This window comes from Panthera uncia (assembly GCF_023721935.1).
Source record: "Panthera uncia isolate 11264 chromosome B3 unlocalized genomic scaffold, Puncia_PCG_1.0 HiC_scaffold_1, whole genome shotgun sequence".
Classification (NCBI taxonomy): domain Eukaryota; kingdom Metazoa; phylum Chordata; class Mammalia; order Carnivora; family Felidae; genus Panthera; species Panthera uncia.
In genome coordinates, this window is record NW_026057582.1 from 108,085,571 (window position 1) to 108,099,382 (window position 13,812).

General features: G+C 50.1%; 1 pseudogene; it reads right to left on the reverse strand.

Moving 5' to 3' along the window:
- Positions 1–12,625: 12,625 nt before the first annotated feature.
- LOC125910397 (suppressor of cytokine signaling 5-like) lies at positions 12,626–13,765 on the reverse strand (annotated as a pseudogene).
- Between the last annotated feature and the right edge of the window lie 47 nt (positions 13,766–13,812).

Genomic DNA, 13,812 nt, shown 5'->3' on the forward strand with positions numbered 1-13,812 from the left:
GAGCCCGATGCGGGGCTCGAACTCACGGACCGCGAGATCATGACCTGAGCCGAAGTCGGCCGCTTAACCGACTGAGCCACCCAGGCGCCCCTATTCTTTTATTTTTTATAAAAGAATATTAAGTAAAAGAAAAAAGAACAACTTCATGTAACCCAAAATACCCTGTGTATGCGTGGGGAGCAGGGGATACATCAGTAGAAATGCGTCAAAAGAGTTAGGAGACACAGCAAACATTCACAGTGGTCAGCTGTAGAGGAGGCGAAGGAGGACTTTTGCCTTTTTCTCTTTTGTATTTCATGTATTATCCGTGTACGTTTTATATTATGGTATATAAATTTTACATCATGCTCCTCAGGAATTGCTTGTGTGGTTGTGCTACTTTTTAAAAAACGTTTTTTCTATGTTTATTTTTGAGAGACAGAGACAGAATGCAAGTGAAGGAGGGGCAGAGAGAGGGGGACATAGGATCTGAAGAGGGCTCTGTGCTGACAGCAGAGCGGGGCTTGAACTCACTGTGAGATCATGACCTGAACTGAAGTCGGATGCTTAACCAACAGAGCCACCCAAGTGCCCCTAACCGGTTTACTTTTTAATCTATGACCTGAGGTTAAGGCCTATATAATCTTTTTTTTTTTTTTTTTTCCAAGTGTAAACAAAATGGAGAGATTGTCTGGAGTATCGTTAAGATCCCAAAGACCATTAGCTCCCGAATGAGAGTGTCTGGGACATGTCTGGGCAGTGGGACTGGCCCCTCCAGTGGGGGGCGCTCCAGGCCTCTTCTGAAAAGTTAGGCTGCCACAATATGCCAACCTGGGCACCCTAACCAGGCCCCTTCCGGGCCTGGGGCTGGTCCGCAAAGACTGCAGAGGCCTGGGGCACTCAGGAGAAGTTGCCCGCATGGGGCTGGGCCCAGCAATAGCCCAGCCTCTCGGGCCAGATGTGTGGGGTGGGGATGGGGCACACTGTTTCTGCTAAACAAATACTCATAGTAACCAGCCTTCCTGACAGATTGATGCATCTTTTTATGATCTGTCTTTACAATATGACGACTCCCTCCTTTGCAAAATAAGATTAATTCAGACGAGACATTTATTTTACGGGGAAATCCTTCCCAGGGGGAAAAATACTCAAGCTGCATGGCAGAGATGGCTGGAAGGAGACTTGACTCTCAAGGAAACTTCCAGCCTCCCAACCGTAGCCACGCGGCAAATGGCCCCAAACAGGCTCCCTGATCGTGCCCGCGGACATTTGGGGCCATACTCGAACCATCCCAGTTGTGTGCGTGCAGCCTGCTGGAGAAAACAAAATAAAGAGAAATAGGCAGTGAGTTTCTGTGTGGCAGAGGAGCAAAGGGCACATTTTTTGGTAAAAGAAAGAAGCTATTTCCTCCCCCCCCATTGGAGCATCCTCCCCCACCTGTAGACTGAGGCTTCAGAAGAGCTCATCACCCGCCCATCTGTGAAGACTGCCTTGCCGGTCCCTCTTGTCACAAAATAAATAGTCTCCTCCATATGCTTGCACGGGACTTACTTCCACTAGACCATGTACGGCAGGTGTTGTGCTTACCTGTGTACTAGCCCGCGAACCCCTTGGGGGCAGGAATAGAATCTGTTTGTCTGTCTTTCTGGCGCTTGGCACATGGCAGGTGACCAGTGAAGGTGTTGGTGAGCTGACAGGACCCACTTGAACCCCCATCTCTCCTTCCTACCTTCCTTGCTGCTCCCCTTTGAGGGTGAGAAAACCCCCACATTCCCGCAAGCGTGTCAGGAGACCTTGCATGTGAATAGAGCAGGCGGCTGCCTTCAAGGTGGGGCTTCAGCAGTCCAGAAAGGCCCCTCCCTCCCCCACCTCCCTTACCTCCCACACTGGCTTTTCTCCCACGGGCAGAGGTCAGTTGTAATAGAGACATCCTAGCGGGAGAGGTGCCGTTGTCTCTGGTGCAGTCGGTGACAGGAGGAGGCAGGGCTCCTGGCCCCTCGCCCCTGTGACTCCTCCTCCTCCTCTTCCTCATTCTTCCTCTGACTCAAAAAAGATGAATGACTTAGGAAGAACAAATGAATCAGAAATAGGGAGAGCAAAAAAAAGAGAGTAATTTTGCCAAGTTATTATTCAAAAGGAGCTCTCTGGGACCCAGAGCGAGAGCAGCCCCATCAATCACCCCGCAGAGCTGCGTGGGCAGTTGGGGGAAGAGGCCGGGCTGTCTGTAGATGGCTCCGCGTGAGTGAGCAGGTGCATGAGTGTGCAGCCAGGCCAGGAGCCTGGAGCCCTCTGCCAGCTATCACAGAGGGAGGGGGGAGGACAGAGGGACACAGAAAGGGGTCAGCTAGCCCCAAGGCCTGGGACAAGGTCCACTGACTTGCTTTTCTCGGCAGACCAGAACCCTTTAGGCTGCACTCTAGGCTGGACCAGCTCTGGGGAAAGGTCCCCTCAGAGCAGAGAGAAGAGAGATGTGGGGGACAGGCCTCTGGCCTGGAGCCCGCTCTCCTCAGCTGCTGGCCCCAGGCCTTTGCTACCCTTCACTGCCTCCTCCCACTGGAAGCGGGACCTAAGTCACTCTCATCTCTGTATCCCAGGGCTGAACCCACTGAATGCTCCTTGAGTGAGTGAACAAATGAATGAATGAATGAATGAATGAATGAACGAACGAATGAGAAAATTATTACAGCACATTGTTTGCTTCTCTTTGTGATTTTTGTTACTTTGCCATGGTTTTTCTGCATAGGTCATCCCTGATTTAAATTGTAATTATAATCTACTCGGGAGCCAAACCTAAATCTGATTTCCCTCTTTGTGAAAGTGCTGCATGTAAGTGGCCTTGAAAAATAAGCGTGGACGAAAAGAGGGCAGGAGGCAGGGGCAGACCTCTTGAATGGCATCAGAGCCTCAGTCCGTTTCCCAGGTCCCACTGGGCCATCATCCGGGAGGTTGTTGGCCCCTGAGCTCCCCATTAGAGCACATCATGGTGCCGTTAAACAGACAAGTATGTTGAATTCCTACCATTCTGGGTGCTGGAGTTCAACAGTGGACAGAAGGGTCAAGGTCTCTGCTCTCGGTTTCCTCATCTGTAAAATGGGCACAAGAATAATAATGGTACCTATTAGATAAGACAATGGTAAGGATTAAATGAGGTAATGTGTGAGAGCTGCTTAAAACAGTCTTCTGCATGTAGTACATTTCAATAACTGTTGGTTGTTTGAGCTGCTGTAACAAAACAGCACGGACTGGGGGCTTATAAACCACATGATTTATTTCTTGCAGTTCTGGAGGCTAGGGGTCCAAGGACAGGGTGCCAGCCCTGTTGGGTTCTAGGGAGGACACTCTTCCGGCACTGCTGTCAGGAAGCACCTGTAGTCCTTGTCTTTAGGTCCTTTATGACCCGCCACCTTTGGAGGGCTAATAAACACCCTCCCATCCCAGGGAGGGCCACCAGGCCCCCAGGGGTCAGCAAACACCACCGCCCCACCCCTCCCGTCCTGGGGGGTGCCCTGGCCAGGCCGTGTGGATGCTGGTGCGGCAGACAGCGCCCCTCCCTGCGTCCCGTCCCACACCCAGCAGTCCTGGGCTGTAGGAGGCAGGACAAGATCAGATCATAGCTCCTCTAGCTCATTAGCGGTTCATTGTGAATTCCAGGAATAATGTATGTTCTTTTCTCCCCTGATTGCTTCTGAAACCTCCAGCCTGTTTATCAAATCTGAGCCACACTTTGCAGCCTCTGCCCTTCGGCTCTGTGCTCCTCTTCTCCAGAAGACGAACACAGCAAAATTCTCCTGGGGGTTTCAATTCAGTGTTGAGGACAAGAAGGCCGGTTTCAAATAGCCTGTCCCCATGTCCCCAGATGAGCAGGGAGATGGGGTGGGCTTTAGGAGGCAAGAGGGCCTCAAAAAGAACCTGGCAAGGGGCGCCTGGGTGCCTCAGTCAGTTACGTGTCCGACTCTTGATTTCAGCCTGGGCCCTAATCTCACAGTTCGTGAGTTCGAGCCTTGCGTTGGGCTCTGTGCTGACAATGCAAAGCCTGCTTGGGATCCTCTCTCCCTCTCTCTGCCCCTCCCTCACTTGTGCTCTCTCTCTCTCTCCCTCTCAAAAATAAATAAATAAACAAACAAACAAAAAAGAACCTGGCTGTCCACCCAGGCTAGACTGAGGCTAATCTCCCAGGAAGGAAAACCCCCTCCTCGTGCCCTCTTCCCCCAACAAAACCCTGTCGAATCATCTGAGGCCTGCTGGCTCACCATTTGAAAATCACTCATTCATTCATTCATTCATTCATTCTAGAAGCATTTGTTGAATGCCTGCCTTGTGCCAGGTGACAAGGACAGCAAGTGTGGTCCCAATACAATGAAGCAGATACCAGGGGAGGTCCTCATAAAGTGCTGTGATGGCCAGAGGAGGGAACCAAGGTCAGGGTGGGGTGAGATGAACCCAGGCCTTGGTCCTGAAGGAGGAGTGGGAAACGGGGGTGGAGGGAAGTGGATATTCATGCATACAGGTCCAAGTACGTGCACAGGTTTCCCCGTGGGACTGTGTATCTCAGGGTGGTGGAGGGTTGGGGGGGGAGCTGGCAGAGCAGGAGCGCAGTGGTGGAGCTGGGTCCGCAAGGCCGAGCCGTGAGGAGCCACTCAAAGATTTAGAGCAAGGGCATGCCAGGGTCAAGTTAGAAAGATCGCTGTCCACATGTGGAAATGAAATGGAGGCAGGAGAGCCAATGCAGGGAGACCAGTTGGGGGAAGAGAACCCGGAGCAAGGTGGAGGCGGGGGATAGATTGGGAAGCAGGTAAGAGGTGGGTGAAAGGGTGAGGGGTGAAGGGTAAAGGGTGGAGGCAAAGCCTTCCCACACCAATGGCATTCAAGGCGAGACACAAAACCCGCTCAAACCAGCCCTAGTAAAAGGGAAGTTGATGGTCAGGATGGAACCAGAGAGGATGGACCCAAGTCAGGAGTGAGAGGCCTCAGCTCTCTGCTCCCTTCAGGCCCCATCTGGTATCAGGACCTCTTGCACAGGGGCTGTTGTCTCTGTGTCCCTTACTTTAGATGAGAGAGAGAGAGAGAGAGAGAGAGAGAGAGAGAGAAAGTATCTGAGTGGCTGGGCTCGCCTCCTTGCCGCCAGCCAGGGGATCCGCTGCCTTTGACTCAAGGCCCATGTGTGGTCCCCACAGCCGTGGGCAGCGGTGGGAGGGGCCTGTGTGGGATGGGGAGGGGCCTGCGTGGGGTGGGGAGGGGCCTGCTGGGGGTGGGGAGGGGCCTGCGTGTCACAGGACTACCCGTTAAGAGCTGTGAGCAGAATGTGTTCTCCAGGAGGGGTGTGGGCAGGGAGGGCCATGAGGGTGCCTCATGCGATGATGGCCTTTACCTGGACCTCTGTTCGATATCTGTACATTGAGATCCCACCAAAGCCTTTTTATTCTCTCAGGGGCATAGGCTGTTTCATGTGCCTGTCATCTCCAGCTGGTCTGAACATTCCCTGAGGCTGGAGCCTTTCATCCCCCTTCACACGTCCTGAAGAGCGCTCGCCAAAGAGCTCAGTAAACAGCAGTAAATGAGTAAAGCCTTTTTGCTTCATCTGGGATTGTATCTAATGCCACTTTTAACTTGTTTCTCTATTTACTTAAGATTTGACCACAGAGTGTTTACCTTGTGGGTGGCTGCCGACCCCCAAGAGCCACGGGGGGAACAAGACAGCCTGACCCCAATGTTCCTTCCCCCTTTTCTTTTGCAGACTAAACCCCGACTTTGTTCTGGGCAACCCCAGGTGATAAATGACAACCAGATTAACTAGTCATGAAAAATCTGAGGTAGCCGCACGCTGCCCCAGGGTCTCCCCAGTGATGATGGTAAGTAAGAATCTGCTGGGGGTTCCGGGAAAGCTTGTGTCCTTCTGGTAGAGAGAACAGGAATGGCTGGTCACCTCTGTCTCCTGCTGTCTCCACTGAGATTCCTGGACATCCCAAGCCACCTGTTGACCACGAGGCAGAAGCCAATACAAGGGGGGACTGGAGGAGAAAGGTGCCCGGGGTATTCAAGGCAAAGTCAAGCCCCTGCCCTCACAGGAGCTACCTTCTTGCTCTGGAACAGGAAGTTCGCTTTTCTCTGCTCTCTCCCCAGCTCCTACAACAGTGCCTGGCATGGGGTCACCTCTCAGTAGTTCTTTGTGGATTGGGGGAATGTCTTTATCATTTAGGGCACAGTTCGTTGGGCGCTGTATTCCTCACAGCTAAGCAGGCTCCTAACCGATTCACTCCATGCCTATAAAAATTAATCACAGTGAATACTGAATTTATCAATGGAGTAAGCTGGGTGGACCCACAAGTTCAGGTGCCACCCTACAATTTGGAAAGACGTGGCGGGGTAAGCCGCCTGGCCCCTGACCCTGTCAGCCCTTCCGTGCCTAGAGCAAGGACCACGTGCCCCTCTCCCTACAACTTGCACTTGGGCCCCTGTTTCCTCAAGGGAAGGGCAGAATCGCTCATTTTCTTAGGAGCTGACGTTTCTTGGGGCTAGCCATCACCTTCTGGCCCTGACTCCCGGAGCCGGGGAGGCAAACATGACCCAGATCTTCCCAGGTAGGAGAGGTCAAAACCCGACCAAACACGGAGGGGAAGGAAGGGATTTTAAAGTCATTTCCTGCCCTGGCTCCAGCCTCACGTTAGCCCTGAAGCGAGCCATTAACTGTTAATTACCTGTTAATTAACCTGTTAATTACCAACCAGTTTGCTCTGGTGGCTGCTGCTTCCACAGATTTAAGTCTTCCCCTCCTCTTCAGCCACACAGAGCCGCCTCCCTCAGCTTCACTTCCCGCCCCCACATGCCATCCTGGGAGGAGACCTGTGCACCCCCTGAGCCTCCTCCAGGGGGTGCTGAAGAGTCCCCAAGAGACTGCAGTGGCAAGCTCGAGCATGTGCAATTCTGCAGCGAAGGATGCTGCCATTCACAAGTTATATTTTTACCAAATGGGATGGAGAAAGTAAAGCTCATGAAATAACCAGCTTTTTCTGAGGCTCCCACAGGCCTACCTTGGCAAGATCCCCTTTCCGCCCCCCTTATTTTTTTTTTAATTTTTATTTATTTTTGAGAGAGAGATAGAGAGACAGAAAGAGCATGAACAGGGGAGGGGCAGAGAGAGAGGGACACACAGAATCCGAAGCAGGCTCCAGGCTCCGAGCTGTCAGCACAGAGCCCAACTCGGGGCTCCAACTCACAGACCACGAGATCATGACCAGAGCCGAAGTGGGACGCTTAACCAACTGAGCCACCCAGGCTCCCCAGCCCCCTTCTTTTTATACCCAGCTAACACCAGACTTTAAGTTTCTCAGCTCCTCCTCCCCAGGGTCCTAATTTCCCCACCATGCTGCTATCAATGCCTTACCCTTCATTCTCTGAGACATCTTCTCATGTCATCTGCTCTTTCCTTCAAACCCAGCTCAAAACTCCTTTTCTCTAGGAAGTATTCCTGCCTCACCCTCCCAACGCCATCATCAACAGTCCGTGCATCCCGCTTCTAAGCACACCCTTGAGTGTGGATTAATAACAGTCTCAAATCTTCATGCTTGCCTGTGTGCAACCTCCTTGCCCAAACCAAGATCCCAAGGGCGGTGCCTGTGTACCTCTCATAATGAGTGTCCGTGGTTTGTCACATAGCGATAACTCCAAGATCCCGCTAACTGCTTCTTTATCTATTGCTGTATATAATACACAGAATTTAATGGCTTAAGACAACCGTTTTATTGTCTCTCGTGAGACTGTGGGGTGATTGGGATCTGCTCGGCAGTTCTGTTGCACACGATGTCGGCTGGGACCGCAGTCATGTGGGGGCTGGACTGGGCTAGAGTATCTGGGTTGGGTCACTCACATGGCTGGTGCCTCAGAGCCGTGGCTGGAGGGCTGGGCTCCGTGGCACACGGGAGTGGCTGGGCCTTTCTCCCACTGTCCGTCTGTCTCTCCCTCTCTCCATATATTCTTAGGGTTTCTCCTTCTCCACGTGTTCTTTCTATATGGTCTCTCCAGCCCAGAGAGACTAAATTTCTTACATATTGGTTCCAGATCTCCCCAAAGCACAAAATTGGGACCTTCCAGGGCTTCTTAAGGCTTAGGCCCAGAACTGCCTCCGCGTCACTTCTGCCACATTTTATTGGTTAGAGCAAATCACAGACCAGCCCACATGGGACGTGGAAGGAGGCCACAACGAGCAAGACTTTTGGGAGGACGGTCTTTGATACGCCCCCCGGCAGCGTTTGATAGAGGCTGCGGTCTGGTTTTCTAAAGTGCTGAGATTTCTACAAAGACTCTGGTCTCTCTCCCCCACACTGTTTTCATCGAGAAACACCCACCCACACCCACACCCACTCCCCTCCTGGAACACTGCCACCCCAACCTGTAAAAATGACCAAACCTCTAAGACGGTGAAGTATGTCACCTGTGTTATGAAGGAGGAATTACACACCACCCTTTTTTAGCTGCCTATTTATAAGGTGCCTTAAATATATTATCTGGTTCGATCCTGATTTCTGGCCCTATTTTAGAGCTGAAGAAACAGGCTAAGCCACGTGCCCACAGTGGCGAGCTAGGTCTGCCTAACCCCCAGACTCTTCCGTCATAGCAGAAGGAATGATTAGAGAAAGATGTAATGTTTCTGGTTTCAAGAAACGAGGCCCTGAAAGACCAACGTGCCCAGACTCCCGCGACCAGAATCCTGATTCCCCCGTGAAAGAAGGGAAGAGGGGCGCCTGGGTGGCTCAGTCGGTTAAGCGTCCGACTTCGCTCAGGTCATGATCTCACGGTCCGTGAGTTCAAGCCCCGCGTCAGGCTCTGTGCTGACTGCTCAGAGCCTGGAGCCTGTTTCACATTCTGTGTCTTCCTCTCTCTCTGATCCTCCCCCATTCATGCTCTGTCTCTCTCTGTCTCAAAAATAAATAAACGTTAAAAAAATTTAAAAAAAAAATTAAAAAAAAAGAAAGAAGGGAAGAGACGAAAAAGAAAGTACTGGGCCTGGCACATAGGAAGCATCAGTAAATCCGAGCCTCACCCACCTCCGCAAGCCGTATTTCTTCCACAGCTCACCGTCACGGGCCGCAAGAACACAGCGTGCACTCTGAGATGGGCACAGTCGCGGGCATGACGGATTCCCTGTCTGCTCGGGCAGGAAGCTGGTGGGCGAACTAGAAGGGCGCTGTCACTCCACCTCGGCCTTCCCCACTCACGTGACCCACGAGTCATTTGCTTTTTGAGCAACCCGTTCCTGGAGAGCAGAGGAGAGCAACAGATTGATGCATTGACTGTGTGGGGCTAAGTGATTTATTTTTAATGTGACTAAACAGGACACACACCTGCCTGTGGAAACGTAATCACATTGAATCATCAGAGACTCAGATGGCCGTTTAGGCAAGGAAGAGACACAGAGGGAGCTGAAGAGACAAGAGAGGGAAGAGCGGGGCGCTTGGGTGGCTCCGTCGGTTGAGCGTCCGACTTCGGCTCAGGTCGTGATCTCACGGTTCGTGGGTTCGAGCCCCGTGTTGGGCTCTGTGCTGCCAGCTCGGAGCCTGGAGCCTGCTTCCGATTCTGTGTCTCCCTCCCTCTCTCTCTGCCCCTCCCCTGCTCGCACTCTGCTTCTGGAAAAATTAATAAACCTTAAAAAAAAAAAAAAAAGGTAAAGAGAGGGAAGAAGATATTAAAGAAGAGAGGGGAGAGGAGGTCAGGGCCGGCTCCCTAAAAATTACAATTTCGACAGCATCAGCGAAGCCCCTCCTAGTGGGCCAAGCGCCCCCACCTAGCTTCACTGGTGCCCGAAATTTCATAGTTAGACTTTTCACGTCTGTGGTCTAGTCAAGCACAGTATGTCCCCCACTAGAGTGTACGTGTAGCAGGAGAAGTGCATTAAACAATACCAGTCATTCTTATCTCGGTGAGAAAGAATTTATGAGATCTTTTATGAAAGCAGGTTCCCCCTCCCCCCCTACCCCAGGGAGATGGGTATTAAAGTCTATGTAAGTTACCAGTGAGGGGACAAAAGGGCACAGAGAGGAAATGGGGGGGGGGGTGCTGGAGGCTTTCTTTTATAGCTTTTCTTAATTATTTTTTAAAGTTTGTTTATTTATTTTGAGAGAAAGAAAACACATAAGCGGGGGAGAGGCAGAGAAAAAGAGAGACAGAATCCCAACCAGGCTCTGAGCCATGGCCATCAGCACAACGTGGGGCTTGAACCCCGACCTGGGGCTTGAACTCACGAACTGTGAGATCATGACCTGAGCCAAGATCAAGAGTCAGAGGCTTAACCGACTGAGCCACCCAGGCACCTATATAGCTTTTCTTCATTATAACAGCTGCCTGTACCGAGGCTTTGCTGCCTCCAGGTGCTGTGGTCACAATCCGATGCTCATGTAACTTCATTCAGTCTTTGCAATGGCCCTGGGAGTTGTCCCCACTCTCCAGGTGAGGGGACTGCAGCCCAGCCTGGCTTATTGTCCCTCTTGGCCCTCCACAGGTGAGCTCTGGATACAGCAGTTTCTCGAGGGATTGCCAGCACCACGCACAGAGCCTGGCGCTTAGCGGGCACTCAGGTACATGTCACCACAGACAAGTGGCAGAGATGGGACATGCAGGCGGGCAGTGTAACTCCATTTCTCTCTCATACAAAATTCTAGGCTGGTAGGAAGTCCTGCGAAGAAGGGCGGCTCCATGAGGGGATCCAGGGATGGGTTCTTTCTACGTGTCACCCCACGATCTGCACAGGGAAGGAAGTATGCCAATGCTTCCTTTAATTTAAGAGCACGACCCGAAGTTTCACACAATACCTCTCACTGGGCAGGACTTCGTCGCACATCTCCATGTAGCAGCAAGGTTGGGAGGTACATTCTCGAGCTGTGCCAGCTAAAAGTCAGGAGGTCCAGTGCTAAATGGAGAAAGAGAGACGATGGCTATTGGAGGACGATGAACGGTTTCTGCCACAAACGGGAATTACCAAGATTCAAAGTGCATATATCACTTGATCCAGTCGTTGAGTTCTAGAAATCTGTTCTAAGGATACCTTCGCATAAGTCCATACAGATCGTGCGTCAGGGCAGAACTGATGGTTTTAAAATATGTTCACAAATCCTTTGCACTCCTTCCTTAAAAAGTGCTGGACTTAGTGACTGGTTTCTGATGAACAGAATGTGGCAGAAGTGACAACATGTGACTCGTTTGTTGTTGTTTTACAAGGAGAACACCAAACATACTTTATTAGCATAAGAACACAGATGGAACAAGGCGCAGCAAGCAGGAACCTAGGTTAGCCATCAAAGGGTTAGGGTTGCATACAAATATAGCTTTTCTTTCGTGTAGCCTTGGCAATAGCCATCAGGATGTAAAAGAACTTTCTGTGGCAGCAGGTAAGGAAACCAAGGCACACTCACCAGTGGTACAGAGCACTTGAACAAAAAGACACACGAATGGATTCGACTGGTGCGACATGTCTAGGACAGAACTGTAAATGTAGTTCAATACTAAGAAGCAAACCCTGGAACTTGGTATTACTTGCAAGATAGCCCCCTCGAGTAGTATGGCACGCTATTCTAGGTGACAAAAATGTGCTAAATAATTTACAAATATAATGGTTGCACAGTACCTTTAAAAATTTTTTTTTAATGTTTAGTTTTGAGAAAGAGAAAGAGACAGGGCTTGAGCAGGGGAGGGGCAGAGAGAAAGGGAGACACAGAATCTGAAACAGGCTCCAGGCTCCGAGCTGTCAGCACAGAGCCCGATGTGGGGCTTGAACCCACGAGCCATGAGATCATGACCTGAACCAAAGTCAGATGCTCAACTGACTGAGCCACCCAGGTGCCCCTGTACAGTACCTTTTAAATCTACAATGTAAGTTTCAGATTTTCCATTAGAAATTAACTGCACTGAAATTCTATAAATTGTACTTAAGCAATTCAGCTATAAGAGTTTACAACAAAGAGATAAATCCAAATTGTTCATTACAGTTTAACAATAATCACATCAGCAACCACTGTAGTTATTGTTGATCTGACCTGGTCGGGCATCTTCTAGTCTCATTTTCTTCATGGTTCACAAACTCATCATGGGCCCAGGAAAAGATGCAACTTTAATCAATGGTTAGACTACATGTTTTAACCTAAAAAACCAGGGGCTCCTGGGTGGCTCAGTCCGTTAAGCATCTGACTTCGGCTTAGGTCATGATCTCACTGTTCATGGGTTCGAGCCCCGCATCAGGCTCTGTGCTGACAGCTTGGACCCTGGACCCTGCTTTGGATTCTGTGTCTCCCTGTCTCTCTGCCCCCCCACCCCGAGCTCACCCTCCATCTCTCTCTCTCAAAAATAAAATAAAAATATTAAGAAATTTAAAAAATCACACACAGGACTACATTGCAGCTTTCCCCAGTGTGTTTTAAATTAAAGCACTCATTTTTTTAAAAAGTTAATACCTAGGGCCTTTAAATAAAATTCTATTGCCAAGTTTAGAAGCCTGAAAATTTAGAACAACTACTTAGAAAACCCGGTTTACTTAACAGTACCTTTTGCAGAAGAGACAGGGGACTGACTATAAACTATACCAATACCTTGTGGCCAGAAAACTGCATTTTTTTTCCTCAAAGGAAGGCCGTCTTTATTTTTTGGACTTCCAAAGCTTGATTTATAGTCACTACAAACATCATTACTTTTGGAAGCTCACAGAAAAAGTCTGGGAAAAAAAATAATGATTTTAAACATTAGTCACACTGTTGAAACACTCATCCAATATTAATAATTTGTTCTTTAGTAATAAATAGAATTCTTCACGGCAAATGCCCCGGAGTTGCCTCACTCAATTACTACAGTTTGCAAAAACCAAACGGTTAGCTCAATGGACAAAATGTGTTTGTAGCCTTCCTGAACACCTGTAGCCCTGTCCTCTGATGTCTCCATAGGCACCACGTTTATCTGAGTAAGTAACAGCAGATTGCCTCTGATGGATACTAAGCCTACATCCTGTACTGAAAAAACCTAACACTGATGCATACAGTACTTGCTATAGGTGTATTGTTTGATGCACATAAAAGCAGATTTAGTTAACGCCCTTTGAGGGCAGGAGAGTTTCCTTTGCCTTCACTGGTTCTCATTCTAACCAGCGAACTCTACCTTTTTGCCTATAACGATACTCTTTCAAAAAAAGTCCTGCAACGCTGATGGTAAAGGGAGCCCATCAATTCCATCATATTAGTGCGTCTGCAGATTACGGCATGGCAGATATACTGCAGGCTAAAAGGGAAAGTCCTGCTTGGTGAGATAGTAAGCGATGGTTCAAAAAAAGAAACCATGCCAGCACTGGGACCTTTATAATGTTCCGAAAGTCCTGTGACAGCGGAGGAGTGAAACACACATGGTCGTGGGCGTCAGAACCAACGTTGTGGTTCCACTGTGCAGTCCGGGCACACAGGGATCTGTTGTAGCGCCGGGAGCTCATGGAGAAGAGGGAGACCTTTTGCTCAGAGTCCCTGAGCGATAATGTGCCTTCAGGTTTCCCTTCAAGGAGGCTTAGCTTCGTAACGGTCCATCACTCCCCAGCAACAGGGATTCCCTGTAATCTGAAGCAAATCAGGCACGAAGCGGGGGATGTAATCAATCTGTGTATGGACTTTCCAAGCTCCCTGTCTGCTAACCTGTGAGCATAGGCTGTCTCCGGACACCTGCTGTTGCTTCTGCCTCCTTGACCTCAGACACAGGGTGGTAGTATCCCCTGCTGAGTCACATCAGCTTATGGAATTGCAGGATTGTCCCCACTTAGTTCAGTCATTCCAGGTTAACGTCGGTCCCACCTTAAAACGGATCAACCTGTGTGGT